The sequence below is a fragment of the Choloepus didactylus genome, chromosome X, assembly GCF_015220235.1.
Source record: "Choloepus didactylus isolate mChoDid1 chromosome X, mChoDid1.pri, whole genome shotgun sequence".
Taxonomy (NCBI): domain Eukaryota; kingdom Metazoa; phylum Chordata; class Mammalia; order Pilosa; family Megalonychidae; genus Choloepus; species Choloepus didactylus.
Genome location: NC_051334.1, coordinates 117,403,923 through 117,431,721, shown reverse-complemented (window position 1 = coordinate 117,431,721; position 27,799 = coordinate 117,403,923). Strand labels below are relative to the sequence as shown.

The following is a 27,799-nucleotide window of genomic DNA, read 5'->3' as shown; positions in this document are numbered from 1 at the left end:
TTAAGTTGTAGCCTCAATTGTGCTTCCCCATGCAAGGTGTCCTGACACACCAAAGTGGTAATAGTTGACTTCACTTCTCTTGCCACAGTTGATGGCTACACGACCAGTTTCACCACACCTATAGCACTGCACTTTGGTGCAATATTTTTGAATGCATCCAAATTCTCTGCAAGAATAGCATTCTGCTCATCTGTGTGGTCACAGTCACAAGCCAGCTGGCCTGGTTTGCCATACTTGTAGCAGTACTGCTCTTGCTCTCTCTTAGGCTTTTGGCAGTCCTTGGCAATGTGGCCACCTCTACCGCAGCTAAAACAGGCATCCTTCTGAAGATTAAAACCCTTGGCAAGATTACCAGACTCACCACAGTGATAACAGATGTCTGGAAGAGATGAGGAAACAAACTGGAAACCTTTATCTGAGGTAAAACCACTTCTACCATGGCTTCTCATTCCACAACCACAGCCTCCTCCAGGAGGACACTCCTGGACCCAGTGGCCATATCGTGCACACTTGAAGCACTCATTGCTACTCACAGCTGCACTTAGATCTTCGGCACCTGAGCGGACCCGCAGTGGTGGAGACTCGGACGCAGCCCCGAGGAAGGAAGCTCACAACGGAGTGGCTGTTTATTTTCAGGGTCCTTGCTTGTGCCTCATGCAGGTCTGCCTTCTGATTGATTTTTGAAAGTCAAATCAACCTTGCTTTCTGGGATGAAACTTCCATTGGTCATGATGTTTTCTTTAATTCAATTTTATTGGGATATATTCGCATACCATGCAGTCATACAAAGCGTACAATCAATTGTTCACAGTACTATTATATAGTTGTGTGTTCATCACCAAAATCAATTTTTGAACATTTTCATTACCACACACAAAAAAATAATAAGAATAAAAATTCAAGTGAAAAAGAACAATTAAAGTAAAAAATAACACTGGGTGCCTTTCTGTTTTTTGCCCCTGTTTTTCTACCCATCCATCCATACACTGGACAAAAGGGAGTGTGGTCCATACGGCTTTCCCAATCCCATTATCACCCCTCATGAGCTACATTTTTATATAATTGTCTTCAAGATTCATGGGTTATGGGTTGTAGTTTGATAGTTGCAGGTATTTACTGCTAGCTATTCCAATTCAGTAGAACCTAAAAAGGGTTGTTTCTATTGCACGTAAGAGTGCCCACCAGAGTGACCTCTCGGCTCCTTTTGGAATCTCTCTGCCACTAAAGCTTCTTTCATTTCCTTTTACATCCCCCTTTAGGTCAAGAAGATGTTCTCCAGCCCATGACTTCCTCCCCAGGAGTTATATTACACGTTGCCAGGGAGATTCACTCCCATGGGTGTCAGATCCCATTTGGGGGGAGGGCAGTGATTTCACCTGCCAAGTTGGCTTAGCTAGAGAGAGAGGGCCACATCTGAGCAACAAGGAGGGATTCAGAAGGAGACTCTTAGGCACAATTATAGGGAGGCCTAGCCTCTCCTTTGCAGCAACAGTCTTCCCAAGGGCAAATCCTGTGGTAGAGGGCTCAGCCCATCAAACCACCAGTCCTTAATATCTGTGAGCACATCAGCAACCATCAAGGTGGGGAAGCCCAACACCCCTGCATTCTCCCCCAGTTCCTCAGGGGGGCTCTGCATACTTTTTCATTGTTTTTTTTATTAATTAGCTATTAACTATATCAAAAAAAAATTTTTAAAACATACAGTAAAACAACATTTCAAACAAACCAAAACAAGGGAATAAGAAAAAGACAACCTAAAATAACTACTTTACTTCCAACATGTTCCTACTCTACCCCAAGAAAGTAATCTAATATAGCAACATTTCCATGAACTTGTTCCTACCATACCCACCATAAATTAACAAACCAGTCATTCCTGGGCATTCCCAGAATGTTAAATTTACCCATAATAACTTATCTGCTCTTATTGGGTTATCATTCCCCCTTCACTAATTGCTCTCTATCACTAGGTCCCCTACATTCTACATTATAAACCATTTATTTTACATTTTTCGATGTTCACCTTAGTGGTAGCATATAATATTTCTCTTTTTGTGCCTGACTTATTTCATTCAGGATTATGTCTTCAAGGTTCATCCACGTTGTCATATGTTTTACGACATCGTTCTTTCTTACTGCCATGTAGTATTACATCATGTGTATGTACCACATTTTATTTATCCACTCATCTGTCGAAGGACATTTGGGCTGTTTCCATCTCTTGGCAATTGTGAATTGGCATGCAGATATCTCTTCATGTCACTGCTTTCAGATCTTCTGGGTATATACCGAGAAGTGCAATCACTGCATCAAAGGGTAACTATATGTCTAGTTTTCTAAGGAAGTGCCAGACTGACTTCCAGAGTGACTGAACCATTATACGGTCCCACCAACAATAGACAAGAGTTCCAATTTCTCCACATCCTCTCCAGCATTTGTAGTTTCCTGTTTGTTTAATGGCAGCCATTCTAATTGGTGTGAGATGGTATCTCATTGTGGTCTTAGTTTGCATCTCTCTAATAGCGAGTGAAGCTGAACATTTTTTCGTGTGTTTCTTGCCCATTTGTATATCCTCTTCAGAGAACTGTCTTTTCATAACTTTTGCCCATTTTATAATTGGGCTGCCTGTACTATTGTCATTGAGTTGTAGGATCTCTTTATATATGCAAAATATCAGTCTTTTGTCAGATACATGATTTCCAAAAATTTTTTCCCGTTGAGTTGGCTGCCTCTTCACCTTTCTGACAAGTTCCTTTGAGGTACAGAAACTTGTAAGTTTGAGGAGTTCCCATTTATCTATTTTCAGTTCTGTTGCTTGTGCTTTGGGTGTAATTTCTAGGAAGTGACCTCCTGATACAAGGTCTTGAAGATGTTTCCCTACTTTATCTTCTAAGAGTTTTATGGCACTGTCTTTTAAATTTAGGTCTTTGATCCACTTGAGATAATTTTTGTGTAGGGTGTGAGGTAGGGGTCCTCTTTCATTCTTTTGGGTATGGATATCCAACTCTCCCAGCCCCATTTGTTGAAAAGACTGTTATGTCCCAGTTCAGTGGCTTTGGGGGCCTTATCAAAGATCAGTTGGCTGTAGATCTTGGGGTCTATCTCCGAATTCTCAATTCGATTCCATTGATCAATATGTCTATCTTTGTGGCAGTACCATGCTGTTTTGACAACTATGGCTTTATTCTAAGCTTCAAAGTCAGGGAGAGTAAGTCCTCCCACTTCATTTTTCTTTTTTAGAGTGTTTTTAGCAATTTGAGGCATCTTCCCTTTCCAAATAAATTTGATAACTAGTTTTTCCAAGTCTGCAAAGTAGTTTGTTGGAATTTTGATTGGGATTGCATTGAATCTGAAGGTGAGTTTGGGTAGAATTGACATCTTAATGACATTTAGCCTTCCTATCCATGAACATGGAATGTTTTTCCATTTTTTAAGGTCCCTTTCTATTCCTCTTAGTAGAGTTATGTAGTTTTCTTTGTATAGGTCTTTTACATCTTTGGTTAAGTTTATTCCTAGGTACTTGATTTTTTTAGTTGCTATTGAAAATGGTATCTTTTTCTTGAGTGTCTCTTCAATTTGTTCATTTCTAGCATACAGAAACATTACTGATTTATGTGCATTTATCTTGTATCCAGCTACTTTGCTAAATTTGTTTATTTGCTCTAGTAACTGTATCATTGATTTCTCAGTGTTTTCAAGATATAAGATCATGTCATCTGCAAATAATGACAGTTTTGATTCTTCCTTTCCAATTTGGATACCCATTATTTCTTTGTATTGCCAGATTGCTCTGGCTAGCACTTCCAGCACAATGTTGAATAACAGTGGTGACAGCGGGCATCGTTGTCTTGTTCCTGATCTTAGAGGGAAGACTTTCAGTCTCTCACCATTGGCTGTGGGTTTTTCATATGTGCTCTTTATCATATTGAGGAAGTTTCCTTCAATTCCTACGTTTTGAAGTGTTTTTATCAAAAATGGATGTTGGATTTTGTTGAATGCTTTTTCAGCATCTATTGAGATAATCATTTGATTTTTCTCTCTTGATTTGTTAATGTGTTGTAATACATTGGTTGATTTTCTTATGTTGAACCATCCTTGCATGTGTGGAATGAACTTTGATATATGTAATTCTTGGCCCACCCTGCCTTTTCTGTCCCATGAAATAGAACATTTAAATCACAGAGCATCTGGAAATGTAGCAGCAAGAAGTGAATTTTGGTCCCATCTCATCATTTTCTTTTACTCCACGTGCCTCCTTGATTGTTAATTTCCCTTCTAGTTTGGCATGGGTGAATCAGTTTCTTACTGAATCCCCAAAAGAAGAAATAGTACAGTAGAGCACAGAATAATAAAGAGTGGGATAGACAGAGAGGGCATCATCAAACCTGTGTCCCAGGTGCCAGGCTCATCAACTGACCACGGGACCTTGGCTGAGCCCCTTGACTTGTGATGCCTTCAGCCTAAAACAGAAGAATACTCAGTATAGAAGCAGTGGTCAGGGATGTAGGTTTTGGGTCAGTATTTGACCCTAGGAACTATTACCTGCTGTTGCATGATCTTTATCAAGTTATTTAACTACCATCTGCTGTATAATTTCTGAGGTCCTTTATTATTGTTTATTATTATTATTAATAGTATTTCTACTAGCCATGGAAAGTGTGAATGATGAAAGTGTGGATTATGCTACCAGGTGTTACAATGTTCCATGAACCTATGATTTTGTAACAGTTGCATAGAGTGTTTGACAAACAGATTAAGGGAAGACTATAGAAATCTCACAAGTCGATCCAGATCAGTAACTGTGATGGTTTGAAGCTATGTACCCCAGAAAAGATCATGTTCTTTTAATCCATTCCCATGGATGTAGACCTATTGTGGGTGGGATCTTTTGGTCAGATTATTTCAATTGAGATGTGATCCACCCCATTCATGGTGGATCTTAATCCTCTTACTGGAGTCCTTTAAAATAGGATAAAAGACGCAGAAAAGAGCCCCAGAGAAGCTGAGAGAGAAAGCACTGAAACCAGAAGCTAAAGTAATGAAATCCAGGAGAGAAGGACCAGCAGATGCCAGCCATGTGTGTTGCCATGTGGCAGAGGAGTCCAGATATCATCTGATAATGCCTTGATTCTCATGCTTCAGAACTTTAAGTTAATAAATCCCCATTGTAAAAGCCAACCCACTGCTGGTATATTGCATTTCATCAGCTTTACCAAACTAAAGCAATAACATTATTTAATATGCAACAAATATGTAATTTTCAATTGTATACATTGTTCAAGAAATGTGGCTGTCTGGGTCAACTGGTATGGCTTCATTAAAAAGTGATGTTTGATGTTACCCTATACTTTGTGTTTTAATGTTGAGATAAAGACAAAAAGAATAATAATCCCCAAACCCCTGGAGACTAGCCTGTATATAGAGTATGATAATAGTTACATGAAATGTCTACTCTGTATGCACAGAAAAATTAGTGGAATGATGCAGCAAATGTGAGTTTTAATGATGATGGGATTGAGAGTATTTGTTTTTGTAATCTCTGCAGTAACCCTGTATTAATCGTTTGCTAAGATTTCTATGCATTACATTTATGATAAAAATGCTGCCTCTAAAAGTTCTGCGACTTATTTTTTTTAATTTAATGGTTTTTAATTATTCTTAGTCTAAGTCCTGTTTTATCAAGTAGGAAACTAAGAGTCATCTTACAAGTTAAGTGAGATGACCACATTTATAATCAGCAAGTCAGAAAAGTGAGGCAAGTGTCTTCATCTTCTGACTTCTACTGTTTCAGAAAGAATGCCATACCATAAACCTGAGTTATCCATTTGAAATAGAGTGAAAGAAATGGTAGCATGGAATAGGATGTGATACCAAGTATGTTTTCTCCTTCCTAATGTCACCATTCTGCAATGTCTGTTTATTCCTCTCTGAAATATGGAATTAAAAATAATTTAATATAGGATTGTGTCTTATGATGACTATGATGACAGTAAAGCCAAACTTATATTCACTGGTCACTATATGGCTTAAAAAATGCATCTTCATCTAATATTATGGAACCTTTCTCCATATCTCTCTCTCCTTTCTTTGTTTCTCTGTCGGTAGGGCCCCCTTTAGTATCTGAAGTAAGGCAGGTCTTTTATCAGCAAAATCTCTCAGCATTTGTCTGTGAAAATTTTAAGCTCTCCTTCAAATTGGAAGGAGAGCTTTGCTGGATAAAGAATTCTTGGCTGGAAATTTTTCTCTCTCAGAATTTTAAATATGTCGTGCCACTGCCTTCTTGCCTACATGGTGGCTGCAGAGTAGTCACTACTTAGTCTTATGTTTTTTCCTTTGTATGTATGTGGTGAATTGCTTTTCTCTTGTTGCTTTCAGAACTTGCTCCTTCTCTTCAGTATTTGACAGTCTGATCAGAATATGTCTCAGAGTGGGTTTATTTGGATATATTCTATTTGGAATTTGCTGGGCATTTATGCTTTGAGTATTTATGTTGTGTAGAAGGTTTGGGAAATTTTCCCCAACAATTTCTTTGAAAACTCTTTCTAGACCTTTACCCTTCTCTTCCCCTTCTGGGAAACCAAGGAGTCTTATATTTGGTCATTTTATTTTATCTATCATATCCCTGAGGTCCATTTCAATTTTTTTATTTTTTCCCCATTCTTTCTTTTGTTCTTTCATTTTCCATTTTGTCATACTCCAGGTCACTGATTTGTTATTCAGCTTCCTCTAGTCTTGTACTGTGAGTATCCAGAATCTTTCTAATTTGGTTGACAGTTTCTTTTATTTCCAAAAGATCATCTATTTTTTTATTTACCCTTGCAATTTCTTCTTTATGCTCTTCTAGGCTCTTCTTCATGTCTTTTATATCCTGTGCCATGCTCTTCTTCATGTCCTTTATATCCTGTGCCATGGTCTCATTGTTTGTCTTTAGTTCTTTGATTAATTGCTCCAAGTATTGCATCTCCCCTGATCTTTTGATTTGGGTGTTTGGGTTTGGGTTATCCATATCATCTGGTTTTTTCATATGCTTTAAAATTTTCTGTTGTTTTTGGCCTCTTTGCATTTGCTTAACTTGATAGGGTTCTTTTAGGATACATAGGTTTATTCAAAGACATATCTAATTTGTCAGATCTACAGCTTGGTGGGATACACTTTCTCTAACTAACCAGCTTGTGGCCTCTGTGAGCCACCTATTCCCCTCAAGCCAGTTCTCCCCAACTTTGTCTTTGTGGTGAGTGGGGGTCTGAGACTTGTGGGGGTCCAATTGATGCACCAAGTTTGCATGTGTATTTGGTGCTGCCCACCCTGAATGTGAGGCGTGTGTCTGTGAGGTTAGGGAGGGAAGGCAGCTTTAATAATCAAGTCTCCCAGGTGTTCCTGGAGATTTAAAACTGTTGCAAGAGTCTAAACCTTCAGTTCAGTCTCACCACAGTTTGTCTCTGCTGCTGACCCACAAGTCCTTGGTATTGGCGTATGGTCCCTGGGACTTCCAAATGGGTCTCTCTTCCAAGCTGTGCCCTCCTAGGGCCTCTGCTGAGGGAAGGCTGCTATATCACAAGTGAGCACCATCCCTAAGGGAAGTTCTGGGCCACAGGCTGTATAGGGATGTTCCCAGCCTGCTGAAAGGATGGCTGTATGGAGCATGTTAATTTCCCCCTTTTCGCACAGCTCTGCCTTCCCAGCTCCGGGACAATTAGCTGCAGGTGCATGAAAGGCTATTGTCCATACCAGATATTGTGGCATGTGCAGGTGTTGCTAGAAACACTTCCTGTCACAATGGGTTGTTTGGCGCAGCTCTGGGGTGCAGCGCTGGTGCCAGGCAGGAGCCTTTCTAGCCCGCTGGTAAGATGGTTGTAAGGGGTGTGTTTATTTTCCCCTTCTGGCTAACCTCTACCTTCCTTGCTCTGATAAAATTAGCAGCAGGTGCTCAAAAGGATATTGTTCACACCAGATATTGAGGCGTGCCCACAGGCTGTAGGGATGCAGTTCCCGCCGTGCTTCACTGTGTGGTTTTCGCTGCCACATCTGCCACTGCTTTGGGTTTTTAAGACTAGCCTGACTCCAAATGCCAACCCACAGTTTCCTCAGACTGCAACATGGCTGTTGGTTATTCAGCAGGCTTACTCACTCATTTCAGAATGCAGACTCCCGTTTTCACCAAGTGCATGCTTCCTGTGGGTTTAGCAGACCTTGTCCAGCTGGTGCATTGCTGGCACTGGTGTTCTGTGTCACTTTCTGTCTTTTATCTAGTATTTTTCACAGAGATGTTTTCCTTCCCTGTCTCTCCTAATGACCATCTTCTGGAAGCCTCTCATGATGATGTTTTAAAAATATTGGATTCAATTTACTAAGTGTTAAAGGATTTTTGCATTTATTCTCTTGAGAGATATTAGTTTCTAACTTTCTCTTAATGTCTTTGTCTAAGTTTCGTATGTGGCCTCAAGGAATGCATTAGAAGTATTCTGCCTATTCAATTTTCTGGGAGCATTTGGATAAAATTGCTATTTCCTCATTAGTTGTTTCATAGAATTCACTGGTGTAGTCATTTGTGCCTGGAGACTTCTTCCCATGAAAAATGTAGACTTATCATTTATTTACTGATTTATTATTTTTTATTTACTAATTTTTATTTACTTATTTGATTGCTGTGTTATATATGGTGATATTGAGATATTCTTTTGCTTCTATATCAATTTTGACATAGAAGATTGTTTTTGGCTTAAAGTTGTTCATAAAATATTCCTTTTTAAGATCTTTAAGTTCTAATGATGAAGTCACTTTCATTGCTGATATTGCTAATTTGTGGTTTTCCTCTTTTTTCCTTTATCAGTTTAGGAATGGTAGATATGTTTTATTTATATTTCCAAAGAACTTTTGTTGTTTTTTCCCTACTGGTTACTATTTTTATTTTACTATTTTCTGCTATCAGTTCATTCTATATATTTTGGGTTTAACTTGATCTTCTAGTTTAGCTTCTTCAGATGGACTCTTAGCTCCTTGATTTGAGTCCTTCATTCTCTTCTAATATAAGCATTTAAGGCTATAAGTTTCCCTTCCTACACTACTTCTACATTTCACACATTCTGATAAATGGTGTTTTCATGTTTATTGTTCAGATCAAAATATTTTCAAATTTCTTTTGTGAGGTCTTCATTGATCCATGGGTTATTTAGAATCATGTTGCTTAATTTAAACATATTAGTGGATTTTGTGATAGCTTCCTGTTATTTATTACTAATTTAATTCAGTTGTTAGCACTGAAAGTACTCTGGATGATTTTATTCCTCACATTTATTGAAGCTTGTTTATGTTGAGAATATTGGTTTATCTTGGTGAATGTTCCAAGAGCTGCAAGAGAAAAGCAATGTGTTACATAAAAGGGAGTCCCAACTAGATTGAGTTCCAGTTTCTCATCAAAAACCATGGAGGCCAGAAGGCAGTGGGTTGAAATACTTAAAGTGCTAAAGGATGACAATTTCCAGTAAAGGGTTTCATATCTGGTGAGACTGTCTGCCAAAAAATGAGGGAGAGATCAAGAAATTCTAAGATAAACAAAAGGTGAAGGATTTCATCACCATTAGACCTGCCCTATAGGCAATGCTTAAAGGAAATTCTTGAGACTTAAAGCAAGGGACACTAGACAGTGGTCCAAAGCAGCAGAAGGAAACAAAGGCCTGTGGTAAAGTAAGCATTTGAGTAATTACAAATGCCACTATTATTTTATTGTATTGTTTGGTATGCAATTTCATTTATTACATACCACAGTTGTTAAAAAGGCAAACGTGTAAAAAGGAATGATTAATGTATATTTTTAGACATAGAAAGATAAAAGTGGCAACAAGCACACAAAAGAGGTGGGGAGACAGAGGGTTATAGGAAAAGCATATGCATATGCTATTGAAGTTAAGTTAGAATTAAATCAAGTATGATAATTATATATTTAGGATGTTAAATTTTGTCCCCATGGTAACCACAAGCAAAACAGATGAAAAATATATCCAGATAGAAATGAGAAAGCACTCCAAATGTTACAACATAAAAGGCAAATAAATATAAATGTAAATTTTAACAAAAATGAGAGACAAAAATTGTATAAGTCTGACAAAGGCTAAATAGCAAAATATCAGAAAAAAAAATGTGCTGGTTTGTATATATTGTGTCCCCCAGAAAAAGCCATATTCTTTAATGCAATCTTGTGGGGGCAGACATATTAGTGTGGATTAGGTTGGAACCTATTGGCTCAGTATTTCCATAGAGGTGTGACTATGCCCATTCAGCATGGGCCTTGATTAGCTCACGGGAGCTCTATAAAAGCTCAGACAGAAGGAGCTCATAGCTAGCTGTAGCTGAGAAAGACATTTTGAAGATGGCCATTGGAAACTGATGCAGACATTTTGGAGAACCTGGGAGCAAGCAGATGCCAACCACATGCCTTCCCAGCTAACAGATGTTTTCCAGATGCCATTGGCCATCCTCCAGTGAGGGTACCCAATTGTTGGCACTTTATGGCCTTAAGACTGTAACAGTGTAACCAAATAAAACCCCTTTTATAAAAGCCAATCCATCTCTGGTGTTTTGCATTCCGGCAGCATTAGCAAACTGGAACAAAAATCCTGCATTATCAGTAGTGATGTTAAATGTAAATGGATTAAACTCTCCAGTCAAAAGGCAGGGATTGGCAGAATGGATAAAAAAAGCAAGACCCAGCTTTATCCTATTTGCAAGAGACTGTTACAAAAATGGTACAGCTGCTGTGGAAGACAGTTTGGTAGTTCTTCAGAAAGGTAAGTATTGAGTTGCCTTATGATTTGGCAATCTGCTACTTGGTATATTCCCAGAAGATCTGAAAGCAGGGACATGAACAGACCCTGGCACACCAATGTTCATAACGGCATTATTCACAATTGCTAAAGGATGGAAACAATCTAAGCGCCCATCAACAGATGAATGGATAAATAAAATGTGGTATGTATATATGATGGAATATTATTCATCAGTAAGAAGGAATGGAGTCCCAAAGCATCTGACAACATGAGTGAACCTTGAGGACATTATGTTGAGTAAAATAAGTCAGACACAAATGGGCAAATATTGTATGATCTCACTAATATGAACTAATGATATGTAAACTCATAGACATAAAATCTAGAATATAGGTTACACGGAAATAGAATAAGGATTGAGAATGAGGAGCAGTTGTTTAATATGTGCAGAATTTTTAACTGGGTCCAACTTAACCATTTGGAAATGGGTAGAGCACATTATTGTGAATATAATTAACAGGGCTTAATTGTAGGTTAATGTGGTGGAAAGGGGAAGTTTAGAGTCATGTATGTCACCAGAAGGAAAGCTGGAAGTTAGAACATGGGAACATATAAAACAGTGAATCTTGTGGTGGATTATGACTGCAATTAACAGCGCAAATATAAAAAATTTATTTCATGAACTAAAACAAATGTGCTACAAAATTACAAGGAGTCAATAATAGAGTGGTATATGGTGAAAATGTACCTATTGCAAACTATGGACTACAATTAACAGTAATATCTTAATATTCTTTCATCAATAGTAACAAATATACCACATAAATATTAGGGGTCAATAATATGGATGGATAAGAGATATGGAATATTTGGGGTTTTCTTTTTTATTTATTTATTTTCTTTTTTTTGGAGTAATGAAAATGTTCTATAATTGATTGTGGTGATCAATGCACAACTGTGTGATGATACTGTGAGCTATTGATTGTACACTTTGAATGGATTTTATGGTGTGTGAATACGTCTTAATATAATTGTGTTTAATAAAAACATTTATGAGGAACAAAGACGGTTATTATTTACTGATATAGGGGACAATTTAACAGGAAAATGTAACAATTATAAATACATAAGCTCCCAATTGCTGAGCTCCAAAATATATGAAGCAAATTATAGACAGAATTGAGGGAGAAATTGATGATACTACATTAACAGAGAAACAAATGGAAAATTCACAAATATATGGAGATTAAACAGCTTACTCTTTTTTTTTTTTAATCTTCATTTTATTGAGATATGTTCACATACCACGCAGTCATACAAAACAAATCGTACTTTCGATTGTTTACAGTACCATTACATAGTGGTACATTCATCACCCAAATCAATCCCTGACACCTTCATTAGCACACACACAAAAATAACAAGAATAATAATTAGAGTGAAAAAGAGCAATTGAAGTAAAAAAGAACACTGGGTACCTTTGTCTGTTTGTTTCCTTCCCCTATTTTTCTACTCATCCATCCATAAACTAGACAAAGTGGAGTGTGGTCCTTATGGCTTTCCCAATCCCATTGTCACCCCTCATAAGCTACATTTTTATACAACTGTCTTCGAGATTCATGGGTTCTGGGTTGTAGTTTGATAGTTTCAGGTATCCACCACCAGCTACCCCAATTCTTTAGAACCTAAAAAGGGTTGTCTAAAGTGTGCATAAGAGTGCCCACCAGAGTGACCTCTCGGCTCCTTTTGGATTCTCTCTGCCACTGAAGCTTATTTCATTTCCTTTCACATCCCCCTTTTGGTCAAGAAGATGTTCTCCGTCCCACGATGCCAGGTCTACATTCCTCCCCGGGAGTCATATTCCACGTTGCCAGGGAGATTCACTCCCCTGGGTGTCTGATCCCACGTAGGGGGGAGGGCAGTGATTTCACCTTTCAAGTTGGCTTAGCTAGAGAGACAGGGCCACATCTGAGCAACAAAGAGGCATTCGAGAGGAGGCTCTTAGGCACAACCATAGGGAGGCCTAGCCTCTCCTTTGCAGCAACCGTCTTCCCAAGGGTAAAACCTGTGGTAGAGGGCTCAACCCATCAAACCACCAGTCCCCTATGTCTGTGGTCATGTTAGCAACCATGGAGGTGGGGTAGGCGAATACCCCTGCATTCTCCACAGGCTCCTCAAGGGGGCACTACATCTTTTTTTTTCCTTGTTTTTCTTTTTTTTTTTTTTTTTTAACTTTCCCTTCTTTTTTAAATCAACTGTATGAAAAAAAAGTTAAAAAGAAAACAAACATACAATAAAAGAACATTTCAAAGAGACCATAACAAGGGAGTAAGAAAAAGACAACTAACCTAAGATAACTGCTTAACTTCCAACATGTTCCTACTTTACCCCAAGAAAGTTCCCTAATATAGCAACATTTCTGTGAACTTGCTCCTACTATATCCATCAGAAATTAACAGACCGTAGTCATTTCTGGGCATCCCCAGAACGTTAAATAGCTTAACTGTTCTTCTTGGATTATTGTTCCCCCTTCCTTAATTGCTCTCTACTGCTAGTTCCCCTACATTCTACATTATAAACCATTTGTTTTACATTTTTCAAAGTTCACATTAGTGGTAGCATATAATATTTCTCTTTTTGTGCCTGGCTTATTTCGCTCAGCATTATGTCTTCAAGGTTCATCCATGTTGTCATATGTTTCACGAGATCGTTCCTTCTTACTGCCGCGTAGTATTCCATCGTGTGTATATACCACATTTTATTTATCCACTCATCTGTTGAAGGACATTTGGGTTGTTTCCATCTCTTGCCAATTGTGAATAATGCTGCTATGAACATTGGCGTGCAGATATCTGTTCGTGTCACTGTTTTCCGATCTTCCGGGTATATACCGAGAAGTGCAATCGCTGGATCGAATGGTAGCTCTATATCTAGTTTTCTAAGGAACTGCCAGACTGACTTCCAGAGTGGCTGAACCATTATACAGTCCCACCAACAATGAATAAGAGTTCCAATTTCTCCACATCCCCTCCAGCATTTGTAGTTTCCTGTTTGTTTAATGGCAGCCATTCTAACCGGTGTTAGATGGTATCTCATTGTGGTCTTAATTTGCATCTCTCTAATAGCTAGTGAAGCTGAACATTTTTTCATGTGTTTCTTGGCCATTTGTATTTCCTCTTCAGAGAACTGTCTTTTCATATCTTTTGCCCATTTTATAATTGGGCCGACTGTACTATTGTCATTGAGTTGTAGGATTTCTTTATATATGCAAGATATCAGTCTTTTGTCAGATACATGGTTTCCAAAAATTTTTTCCCATTGAGTTGGCTGCCTCTTTACCTTTTTGAGAAATTCCTTTGAGGTGCAGAAACTTCTAAGCTTCAGGAGTTCCCATTTATCTATTTTCTCTTTTGTTGCTTGTGCTTTGGGTGTAAAGTCTAGGAAGTGGCCGCCTAATACAAGGTCTTGAAGATGTTTTCCTACATTATCTTCTAGGAGTTTTATGGTACTTTCTTTTATATTGAGATCTTTGGTCCATTTTGAGTTAATTTTTGTGTAGGGGGTGAGGTAGGGGTCCTCTTTCATTCTTTTGGATATGGATATCCAACTCTCCCAGCCCCATTTGTTGAAAAGACCATTATGGCTCAGTTCAGTGACTTTGGGGGCCATATCAAAGATCAGTCGGCCATAGATCTGAGGGTCTATCTCTGAATTCTCAATACGATTCCATTGATCTATATGTCTATCTTTGTGCCAGTACCATGCTGTTTTGGCAACTGTGGCTTTATAATAAGCTTCAAAGTCAGGGAGTGTAAGTCCTCCCACTTCGTTTTTCTTTTTTAGAGTGTCTTTAGCAATTCGAGGCATCTTCCCTTTCCAAATAAATTTGATAACTAGCTTTTCCAAGTCTGCAAAGTAGGTTGTTGGAATTTTGATTGGGATTGCATTGAATCTGTAGATGAGTTTGGGTAGAATTGACATCTTAATGACATTTAGCCTTCCTATCCATGAACATGGAATATTTTTCCATCTTTTAAGGTCCCCTTCTATTTCTTTTAGTAGAGTTATGTAGTTTTCTTTGTATAGGTCTTTTACATCTTTGGTTAAGTTTATTCCTAGGTACTTGATTTTTTTAGTTGCTATTGAAAATGGTATCTTTTTCTTGAGTGTCTCTTCAGTTTGTTCATTTCTAGCATATAGAAACATTACTGACTTATGTGCATTAATCTTGTATCCCGCTACTTTGCTAAATTTGTTTATTAGCTCTAGTAGCTGTATCGTTGCTGTCTCAGGGGTTTCTAGATATAAGATCATATCATCTGCAAACAATGACAGCTTTATTTCTTCTTTTCCAATTTGGATGCCTTTTATTTCTTTGTCTTGCCGGATTGCCCTGGCTAGCACTTTCAGCACAATGTTGAATAACAGTGGTGAAAGCGGGCATCCTTGTCTTGTTCCTGATCTTAGAGGGAAGGCTTTCAGTCTCTCACCATTGAGTAGTATGCTGGCTGTGGGTTTTTCATATATGTTCTTTATCATGTTGAGGAAGTTTCCTTCAATTCCTACCTTTTGAAGTGTTTTTATCAAAAACGGATGTTGGATTTTGTCAAATGCTTTTTCAGCATCTATTGAGATGATCAATTGATTTTTCCCTTTCGAGTTTTTAATGTGTTGTAATACATTGATTGTTTTTCTTATGTTGAACCATCCTTGCATGCCTGGAATGAACCCCACTTGGTCATGGTGTATGATTTTTTTAATGTGTCTTTGGATTCGATTTGCAAGTATTTTGTTGAGGATTTTTGCATCTATATTCATTAGGGAGATTGGCCGGTAGCTTTCCTTTTTTGTAGCATCTTTGCCTAGTTTTGGTATTAGATTGATGTTAGCTTCATAAAATGAGTTAGGTAGTGTTCCATTTTCTTCAATGTTTTGAAAGAGTTTGAGTAAGATTGGTGTCAGTTCTTTCTGGAAAGTTTGGTAGAATTCCCCTGTGAAGCCATCTGGCCCTGGGCATTTATTTGTGGGAAGATTTTTGATGACTGATTGGATCTCTTTGCTTGTGATGGGTTGGTTGAGGTCTTCTATTTCTTCTCTGGTCAGTCTAGGTTGTTCATATGTTTCCAGGAAATTGTCCATTTCTTCTACATTATCCAGTTTGTTGCCATACAGTTGTTCATAATATCCTCTTATAATTTTTTTAATTTCTTCAGGATCTGCAGTTATGTCACCTTTTTCATTCATTATTTTGTTTATATGGGTCTTCTCTCTTTCTGATTTTGTCAGTCTAGCTAGGGGCTTGTCAATCTTGTTGATCTTCTCAAAGAACCAACTTTTGGTGATATTTATCCTCTCTATTGTTTTTTTGTTCTCTATGTCATTTATTTCTGCTTTAATCCTTGTTATTTCTTTTCTTCTACTTGGTTTAGGATTGGTTTGCTGTTCATTTTCTAGCTTCTTCAGTTGATCCATTAGTTCTTTGATTTTGGCTCTTTCTTCCTTTTTAATATATGCGTTTAGTGCTATAAATTTCCCCCTTAGCACTGCTTTTGCTGCATCCCATAGGTTTTGGTATGTTGTGTTCTCATTTTCATTCGTCTCTATATATTTAGCAATTTCTCTTGCTATTTCTTCTTTAACCCACTGATTGTTTAGGAGTGTGTTGTTTAACCTCCAGGTATTTGTGAATTTTCTAAGTCTCTGATGGTTATTGACTTCTAATTGCATTCCATTGTGGTCAGAGAATGTGCTTTGAATAATTTCAATCTTTTTAAATTTACTGAGGCTTGTTTTATGTCCCAGCATATGATCTATTCTGGAGAAAGTTCCATGAGCACTAGAAAAGTATGTGTATCCTGGTGATTTGGGATGTAATGTCCTGTATATGTCTGTTAAATCTAATTCATTTATCAGATTGTTTAGGTTTTCAATTTCCTTATTGGTCTTCTGTCTGGTTGATCTATCTATAGGAGAGAGTGATGTGTTGAAGTCTCCCACAATTATTGTGGAAACATCAATTGCTTCCTTTAGTTTTGCCAGTGTTTCTCTCATGTATTTTGTGGCACCTTGATTGGGTGCATAGACATTTATGATTGTTATTTCTTCTTGCTGAATTGCCCCTTTTATTAGTATGTAGTGGCCTTCTTTGTCTCTCAAAACATCCCTGCATTTGAAGTCTATTTTATCTGAGATTAATATTGCTACACCTGCTTTCTTTTGGCTGTAGCTTGCATGCAATATTTTTTCCATCCTTTCACTTTCAGTTTCTTCGTGTCCCTGTGTCTAAGATGAGTCTCTTGTATGCAACATATTGATGGTTCATTTTTTTTGATCCATTCTGCGAATCTATATCTTTTAATTGGGGAGTTTAATCCATTTACATTCAGCGTTATAACCGTGAAGGCATTTCTTGAATCAGCCATCTTATCCTTTGGTCTATGTTTGTCATATTTTTCCCCTCTGTCTATTAATATCCTTTATTGTACCCATACCGAATCTCTTAAGTACTGAACCTTTCTCCAAGTCTCTCTGTCCTTTCTTTGTTTCTCTGTCTGTAGGGCTCCTTTAGTATCTCCAGTAGGGCAGGTCTCTTGTTAGCAAATTCTCTCAGCATTTGTTTGTCTGTGAAAAATTTAATCTCTCCCTCAAATTTGAAGGAGAGCTTTGCTGGATAAAGTATTCTTGGCTGGAAATTTTTCTCACTCAGAATTTTAAATATATCGTGCCACTGCCTTCTCGCCTCCATGGTGGCTGCTGAGTATTCACTACTTAGTCTTATGCTGTTTCCTTTGTATGTGGTGAATTGCTTTTCTCTTGCTGCTTTCAGAACTTGCTCCTTCTCTTATGTGTTTGACAGTGTGATCAGTATATGTCTCGGAGTGGGTTTATTTGGATTTATTCTATTTGGGGTTCGCTGAGCATTTATGATTTTTGTATTTATGTTGTTTAGAAGATTTGGGAAGTTTTCCCCAACAATTTCTTTGAATACTCTTCCTAGACCTTTACCCTTTTCTTCCCCTTCTGGGACACCAATGAGTCTTATATTTGGACGTTTCATATTATCTATCATATCCCTGAGGTCCATTTCGATTTTTTCAACTTTTTTCCCCATTCTTTCTTTTATGCTTTCATTTTCCATTCTGTCATCTTTGAGGTCACTGATTCATTGTTCAACTTCCTCTAGTCTTGTACTATGAGTGTCCAGAATCTTTTTAATTTGGTCAACAGTTTCTTTAATTTCCATAAGGTCATCCATTTTTTTATTTAGTCTTGCAATGTCTTCTTTATGCTCTTCTAGGGTCTTCTTGATTTCCTTTGTCTCCCGTACTATGGTCTCATTGTTCATCTTTAGTTCTTTGAGTAGCTGCTCTAGGTGCTGTGTCTCTTCTGGTCTTTTGATTTGGGTGCTTGGGCTTGGGTTATCCATATCGTCTGGTTTTTTCATATGCTTTATAATTTTCTGTTGTTTTTGGCCTCGTGGCATTTGCTGAACTTGATAGGGTTCTTTTAGGATTTGTAGACCAATTGAAGTCCTTATCTCTAATTTATCAGATCTACAGCTTCGTGGAGTACACTTTCTCTAACTAACCAGCAGGTGGCGTCCACGAGCCACCTGTTCTCCACAAGCCAGTTCTCCCCTGCTTAGCCTTTTTGGTGAGTGGGGGAGTGAGTCTTGTGGGGTCCAATTGGTGTACCAAGCTTGCGTGTGTAGTTGGTGTTGCCTGCCCTGTATATGGGGCGTGTTTCTGGGCAGTCGGGGAGGGGGGGTGGCCCGAACAATCAAGTCTCCCTGGTGATCCTAGAGTTTTAAAGCTGCTGCAATAGTCTAATCCTTCAGTTCAGTCCTGCCACAGTTTGTCTCTGCCACTGACCCACAAGTCCTTGGTATTGGCATATGGCTCCTGAGACTTGCAAGTGGGCCCCTCTTCCAGGCCGTGCACCCCGGGTCCTCTGTTGAGGGATGACTGTGCTATGTCACAGGTGAGTGCCGTCCCCCCAGGGCAGTTCTGGGCTGCTGGGCTGTGTAGGGAGGCTCCCAGTCTGCTAAAATGATGGCTGAATGGGGCTTTGTTAATTCACACTGCTCTACCTTCCCAACTCTGGGACAATCAGCTGAGGTTGCAGGGAAGGCTAATGTCCACGCCCAGTTTTGTGGTGTGTGCCTGTTATTTGAAGCACTTCCGTCACACTGGGTTGTCTGGGGCAATTCTGGGCTATGGGGCTGTCGATGGGCAGGAGTGTTTCCTGTCCACCAGGATGATGGCTGTGAGCGGACACCCCCCTTTTCTTGGGAAGTTGTGGTGTTTAGTGAATTTTCTCAGCCACTGGATTATTGCGTTTTGTCTCAGAGCTCTCCTAGTTCTGCTCTTGACTTGACCTGCCCAAATTGCAAGTCTTTGAAGCTTTCTGTATTGGGCTTCTTAGAGTAATTGTTTTAGAAAAAGAAAAAAGGATTAAAAAAAAAAAAAAAAAGGGCCCCCCTCCTCAGAGATCTAATGGGTTATTGAAATGTTAAGAGACAAAGCAACCAGGGCCATTAAGGAAAGGTCCACAGGGCAGAGAGATCAGCTTTTCTTCGGGATTTGCATATGCACCTCAGGGCCCTTCCCCTTTCTATGTTCACCAGAACTCCAAAAATCCTCCGCTTTTATTTTGGAGTTTTTCGTATTGTTTTTTTTTCTATGCCTGTCTCCTCTCTGCTGGGCTGGCTGCTCTCAGATTCTCTGGTGTCTGGTCTCAGTCTATCTATGGTTGGAGTTTGGATCAGTAGAATGAGTTTCCGATAAGGGCTGCCACTGCAGTTCTCCCTTCTCCTTCCCGGAGCTGACAGCCCCTCCTCCCACGGGACTGAGCCTGGCAGGGAGGGGCGTGGGTCCCCTGGCCGCAAAAACTTACAGATTTCGCTGATCTCAGCAGTTCCACATTTTCATGAGTGTTGTATGAAGTATGCCCAAAGTCAGATTGCTCTGTGGTGTCCAGTCCACGCAGTTCCTGGCTTTCTACCTACTTTCCTGTAGGAGTAACTAAAACATACAGCTCACCAGTCTGCCATCTTGCCCCGCCTCTAAACAGCTTACTCTTAAACAGCCAATGGGTTCAAGAAGAAATCAGAAGCAAAATTAGGAAGTGTATTGAGACAAATGAAAATGAAAATGCAACATACCAAAACTTATGGGATAAAGTGAAGTTGGTGCTGAAGAGGAATTTATGGCTCTATATGCTTACATAAAAAAAGAATAAAGACTTCACATCAGAAACCTAACCTCAAAACTGGGAGAACTAGAAAAAGAAGATCAAACTAAACCCAAAGTGACCAGAAGGAAGGAAATAACAAGATCATTATGGAGATGAATGAAAAGAAAACAAACAAAAAAAGCAACGGAGAGAATCAACAAAACCAAAATTTGGTTCTTTGAAACAATCAACAAAATTGACAACCCTTTAGCTAGACCGGGCAAGGAAAAAAGAGAGAGCATACAAATGATGAAGTTAAAAAATAAAAATGGGACATAACTACTTACCCCACTGAAATAAAAATGAGTATAAGAGGATAGTCTGAAAAACTGTATGCCAATAAATTAGATAACATAGATAAAATGGACACATTTCTAGAAACACACAAATTGCATACAGTGACTCAAGAAGAAATAGATTCCAACAAACCAATTATTAGTAAAGAGATTGAATCAGTAGTAAGAAACATCCCAACAAAGAAATCCCAGGACTGGATGGTTTCCAGGGCGAAGTCTATGAAACATTCCAAGACTAAATTCCAATTCTGCTCAAACTCTTCCTAAGGCTGAAGAGGAGTGAACACTCTCTAACTCATTCTATGAGGCCAAAATCACCCTCATACCAAAGCCAGATAAAGATACCACAAGAAATGAAAACCACAGACCAATTTCTCTTATGAATATAGATGCAAAAATTCTCACCAAAATACTAGGAATCTGAATCCAACAGTATATTAAAAGAATTATACATCATGATAAAGTGAGATTTATTCCTGGTGTGCAAGGTTGGTTCAATATAAGAAAGTCAATTAATGTAATACACCACATTAACACAATGGAGAAAAAGAAACATTATCATCACAATTGATGTAGAAAAGGCATCTGACAAAATACATCACCCCTTCTTGATAAAAACACTTAGAACACTAGGAATAGAAGAAAACTTCCTCAACATAATGAAGGGAATATATGAAAAGCCCAAGCTAACATCCTACTTAAGGGTGAAAGACCAAAAGCTTTCCCCTTAAGATCAGGAACAAGACAAGGATGCCCACTGTCACCACTGTCATTTAACTTTGTACTGGAAGTTCTTGCCAGAGTAATTAGGCAAAAAAAAAAAGAAATAAAATGTCTTCAAATCAGAAAGAAAGATGTAAAACTTTTTCTATTTGCAGATGATATGATGGTATACAGAGAAAATCCTGAAAAATCCACAACAAACCTCCTACAGCTAAGAAATGAATTCAGTAAAATGGAAGGGTACAAGATCAACACCCAAAAATCAGTCATGTTTTTACACACAAGCATGAAGAATCAGAAAAAGAAATCAAGAAAAAAAATTCTCTACACAATAGCAACTAAAAGAATCAAATATCTAGGAATAAATGTAACCATGAATGCAAAGGAGTTGCACAGAGGAAACTACAATATATTGCTAAAAGAAATAAAAGAAGACCTAAATTAATGGAAGGACCTTCCATGTTTGTGGAGTGGAAGAGTAAATATTGTCAAGACATCCATCCTACCCAAAGTGACTTATAGATTCCAGGCAATCATAATTACAATTCCAATAACCTTCTTTGCAGAAATGGAAAAGCCAATCATCAAATTTATATGGAAGGGTAAGGGACCCTGAATAGCTGAAGCCATCTTGAAGAAGAAGAATGAAATTGGAGGACTCATACTTCTTGATCTTAAAACTTACTACAAAAACACAGTACTCAAGACAGCACAGTACTGGCACAAGGACAGAAATGTAGACAAATGGAATAGAATTGAGATATCTGAAATTAACTTTCACATTTATGGCCAACTGGTTTTTGACAAGGTGGCAAAGAACACTCAATTGGGTAAGAATAGCCTCTTTAACAAACGGTGCTGTGAAAACTGGATCTCCATTTGCCATAGAAAGGAGGACGATCCCTACCTGACAACATATACAAAAATCAACTCAAACTGGATCAAAGACCTTAATAGAAGAGCTAGAACTTTCAAGCTCCTAGAAGAAAACAAAGGGAAGCATCTTCCGGGCATTGTGTCAGGCAATGGTTTCTTAGACTTAACACCCAAAGAATAAGCAACAAAAGAGAAAATAGATAAATGGGACCTCATCAAAATTAAAAACTTTTGCACTTCAAAAGACGTTATCATGAAATTAAAATGACAGCCTACCCAGTTGGAGAAAATATTTGGAAATCACATGTCTGACAAAGGATTAATAATTAGAATATATAAAGAAATCCTTCAACTTAACCACAAAGAAACAAACAACCCAATTAAAAATGGGCAAAAGAACTTGAATAGACATTTTTTCCAAAGAGGAAATACAAATGGCTAAAACACACATGAGAAGATGTTCAACATCATTAGCTATTAGGGAAATGCAAATCAAAACCACAGTGAGATGCCATTTCACACCCACTAGAATGGCTACTAATAAAAAACCAGAAAATTACAAGTACTGGAAAGGATGTGGAGAAAAAAGAAAACTCATTAATTGCTGGTGGGAATGGGAAACTATGCAGCCACTGTGGAAGACGGTTTAGCAGTTCCTCAGAAAGTTAATTAGAGAATTTTCATATGACCTGGCAATAAAACTACTAGGTGTATACCGAAAAGCTTTGAAAGCAGGGTGTTGAACAGGTATTTGTACACTAATGCTCATAGTGGCATTATTCATAATTGCCAAAAGATGGAAGCAACCCAAGTGTCCATCAACTTATGAATGTATAAATAAAATGTGGTATTTACAGACAATGGAATATTATTCAACATTAAAAAGGAATGAAGTTCTGACCTTTGTGACAACATGGATGAACCCTGAAGACATCATGTTGAGTGAAATAAGGCAGACACAAAAGGACAAATAATATACTATCTCATTGTTATGAAATAACTAGATTAAGCAAACTGGTAGAGTCAGAATTTAGAATATAGGTTACCAGGGGCTGGGTTGGTGGCAGGGAATTGGAAGTTAATGCTTAAATTATAGACAATTTCTCTCTGGGTTGATTGTAAAGCTTTGGTAATGGATGGTGGTGATGGTAGCAAAACACTGTGAATGTAATTAACAGCACCAAATTGTATGTATGAATGTGGTTAAAAGGGGGGAAATTTCAGGTCGTACATATTTTACCAGAATAAAAACTAAAAGAAAAAAAAAACACATATACAGAAAAGTGTGTCTTTTGAATATACCCATATACCATCTCCCAGATCAAGAACAGATCATTACAAGCACCCAGAAGACTTTCTCAAACTCACTTCCATTTGCTACCCACACCCCCAGGGGAACCACTATTCTACTTTCTAACCCCAAAGATTAGTTTTTGTCATTTTTTGTACTTTATATAAATGGAATCATACATTAAAAATGTTAGGACATTGTTTACAGTGCAATAGCTATCCACTTTTAAAAATGTATATGGATCCAAAAGACAGAAGGAATCTACTTGGGACATTTCTCTCCCATTTATTATGCATTCATACAACCAAAGTTTATCCTCTTTTTCCATTGTTGAGCAGTGTCTTAATTTTTTACTGCATAGCATTTCTCTGTGTCCTAGCTTCTGCTTTCTCATAGCTTCTGCTCTCTCCAAATTTCAACTTCCTCATAATTTTCACTTATTATGATGACTTTTCAAGTCCCCAGTATCAGAGACCATATTGTTTTTCTTTCATTTTTCTTTTTCAGTTCCCAGTGTCAGTTACATGATCACCATCCTGGCCATCTTTATTCAGTATAAGAGAAAATATGGTTTGCATTTGAAGAAACAATTGGATTGGAAGTTGTCACTGCTAAAATATCTAGAAAAACAACATAATTTAAAAATTACATTTAAGTAAATAGGTGATTCTCTCCAGCTGCTCTAATTATCATTTTAATTTGTTCATTATTTACTTTATTGAGAGGCTGAGAGCACTGACTTTGGAGACACATATATTGGGCTATATCCTGTTTTTGCAAATTGCTAACCATACAGCCTCAGGTAACTTGCTTAATTTCTATGTGCCTCAGTCTCCTCATATGGAAAGTGTGGAAATTGATAGTATATCCTTCACAGGTTTCTTATGAGGAATGGATTAATCATTATCTCCAAATCACTTAGAACACCCTCTGGAACATGGAACATGCAAAATGTATTAGTTATGATTATTGTTATTATTACCATTATTTTCTTAACATTTATTACCATTATTATACTCCAAATTAACATGATTACATACATATATTCAGAAAAATATTTTTAGTGGCAATAAGATTGGAACTGTAGAATAAAATTTAAAAAATTTTTAAAATAGCATTGAAATAAATAAGAACAGAAAAATCACCTTTATTTGCATATTCATTCCAAAATATTTTCAGCAATGAATTCCTTTATGTCCCTTTTGTGTTTGTATATGAACATGCCCATATGTATTTATATATCTTACTTGATTATTAGACTACAGCATCTGTAACATAACACCATTGATTCAAAAACATTCTTGTAGGAAAAATTAAGACCATCAATAAAATCTACACATCTATTGTATGATGTATCCTAATGTGAGAAATGTTGAAAAGTTTTAAAAATAGATCCTGACTTAGAGTAATGTGGTTTAAAACATGTGATATATGTATTGCTAGGACCCCTGTGACATTTTATATATTTCCTTGCAGTCTTTTCTAGACATATTTATACTCACTATATTTGTGTTTTCACTGTGCTACCAGTGTTTCTCCAGTATTAGTGTGTATTGGAACCACTCAGAGGAAAGTGTTAATGTTTGTACTAAGGCCCAGTTGGAGGTTAGGGTCTTGGGAGGGGTACGAAGCATGCTTTGTTAATAAAACAGAGAGGAGATTCTGAGGCAGGTGGTCTGTGTGACACACCATGAAAAGCACTGATGTGTACAATACTAAATTTTGTTTATGTTTTAATTTGTTGTGTCATTCTGCCCCTGCTAACCTCCTTGGGAAATGCAAGTCTTTGCCTGCTGTTCCATAGTCGAGGGCAGAACTGGCCAAGGACTTGAGAATCCTGACAGATTCATAATGACAACACTGAACATTTATTCAACACATACCCAGACTTCTGGGCAAGATGGAGTAACAGAGATTGGATTTATTCTCCCATCTGCAATAAGTAAAAAAAAAGTGGATGATAGACACAACCCAACTGTTCTGAAGATAGTAGGCATCAGGCAACAGAGGTCAGTGAGCCTTGAAAGACTAGAAACAAATTAAGTTATTATTATGATTACCTCAGCTTAATTCCTGGAGAAAGTTTTCAGGTCACATGCAAGGAAGTGGGAATCTAGGCAGAAACTAGTGATCTCCAAGAGTTTAGGATAAGAAGTGGGGAGTTTGAGGAGCCAAATTCAGGTAAACTTTGCAGGATAGAGTACCAAAGAGGAAAGATCTGCACAGAGAAAGAATTCCCGATGTCTGCAGCAACTCTCCCTTTCGTATTCAATTGAGTACTGATCAGTACATGCCCGTGAGAAAATTATCCCAAATCAGGGAAAGCACCACCCAAAAAGGATTAAAGGGAAAAATTCCTTAAACTAACATGTTTTGGAATAGTACTTGTTCCCACTAGCCAGACCTGAAAACCTCATAATTCACAGGACATCAGAGAGTCCTCAGAGGTGTTTTGACTCATTAGTGGGTACAATTAACTCTAAACTAAACACTATTCTGGTTCTTCCTTTTCAAGGCCTAAAATAGAAAACCCAAAAGATCGAACAGTTTACAAGTAACTTAGTTGTGTTACAGAATAAAAATTAAAATATTTACAAGGATACAAAAATATCCAGCACACAACAGGTAAAACACAATTTCTGGCATCCAATCAACAATTAACAGGCATGCAAAGAAGCGGGAAAATATAACCCCCATCATGAGGAGAAAAATCAATCAAATGCAACTGAACCAGAAATAACAAAGATGCTAGAGTTAGTAGTCAAGGACATTAAAACAGATTTTATAATTGCACTTCATATATTCAAAAAGCTAGAGGAAAAAATTGAACGTGTTAAGTAGAGACAGAGAAGATGTAAAAAAGATCCAAATAGAAGTTCTAGTGATAAAAAACTATGTCTGAAATGAAAAATATACTGGATGGATTAATGGCATATTAGACATTTCAGAAAAAAAGATTGGTGAACCTGAAGACATAGCAATAGAAACAATTCAAAATGAAATATATAGAGAAAAAAGATTGAAAACTTAACAGCCATTAGTGAGTTGCAGGATAACCATATTGATAACCATTTTAAAAGGAAATAGTCTAAGCCCTCTAATTACATGTAGGCAGAGATTGTCAGAATGAATAAAAAATAACACCTGGTTCCTAATACCTGAGTATTATGGAGAAGAGAGGGCTGTTTGCACACACACACAAATCATGCACACTCACACACTGAGAAAAAAGTCTGTTTTGTTAAAAATGTACAAAACACCATGGTCCAAGCATCACTGAGATAGTACCCACCTAAACTATATAGCGCTAAGGCAAGTAGAAGGACTTTAGACACACTTCTGTAGGAGACAAACTAGTACATTGGCACACTGAGGTGTCTGGAGAAATCAGTAGTAATGAGGGCCAGTGGAGCATGCAGAACTGGGGGTGGGAGGAGTGTGTGGCTCACCAGGTCACCATGGCAGAGGAATTGATTGGGCTTGTGGCATGCAGTTAGTATACTACTCCCAACAGCTGAAGGGAATCCAAAGGACTTGGGTTCCTGCATGTGCAAGTGAGGATAAAAGCAGCCAAACATAGCTCACATTCTATTTACCTTGTTTGGATTCCACAGCAGCCCTGGAAATTATCTCCATTTTACCAATGAATAATCACTAAGGAATTGCCCTGGTAATATCTACTAAATTTATATTACTAGCAAAAGGATCCAGAAGTAACATGAAATCCATTACTCTTGTTCGTTGTTACTTTTTCAACATGTTTTTATAAAGTTTGTCACTGTCTTTTAAGCCAATTGACAAATTAATTCGTCTTTTTTAAAAATCAAAGTTCCAAATTAACTAGAGACTAATTTTGGGAAAACAGGAAGTAAAATTAAAATGAATTGATAATCATGTGATCTCTGGAAAGGAGACAGTGTGTTGGAAGTGAGATTTTAAAATTTTCTTAATATATCTTTTCTCTTATTCCAAAATGACAACGACAAAAGCACTCTAGAATGCATTATTTTACAATCAGAAATACAATTAAACTCTAATTCACTTGTGGCAAATTTACTCATTTTTAATGGGCTTTTGTCTGAGGATTTTCTCTGCATATGAAATTCAGCAAAGTTAACTTTTACTAAATAGAAACGATTTTCCATCAGCTACAAGGAAGAGTGGATTTTTAAACGTGCTAATTGTAACTTTTCAAACAATGTTTGGGTAAAAAGACTTAAAAATAAAACTTAAGAATTTCAAATTCATAAAGATGCCTTATTGTATTTGGTTATGTATATTTATATCCCTTAGAAAACACTGACTGGTTACACGAGATAGCAACTACATACATGTTACCTGTTTGAAAATTTAAAAGCTAGATTGTTCTAAACAAAATCAGTATGTTTATTACATGATCTATGTGATGTCAGGAAAGGAAACAGAGAATGCACATGGGATTTTATCTATTTCATTCATGTGATCTTGTCTCTGACAATTTTTAAGTTTCATAAATAAACAGTTCTGTCCTAGTCTATTAAATAAGTGTATTCACTTAATATTTCCAAACTTGCCAACTGAGAGTGGCCCTGCTGAAATGTGATAACTGTTATCTTGAAAGTTCTGAAAATCAGAAA

General features: G+C 37.5%; 1 pseudogene; it reads right to left on the bottom strand.

Moving 5' to 3' along the window:
- On the bottom strand, positions 1-26,819 carry LOC119522315 (annotated as a pseudogene).
- Positions 26,820-27,799: the final 980 nt, after the last annotated feature.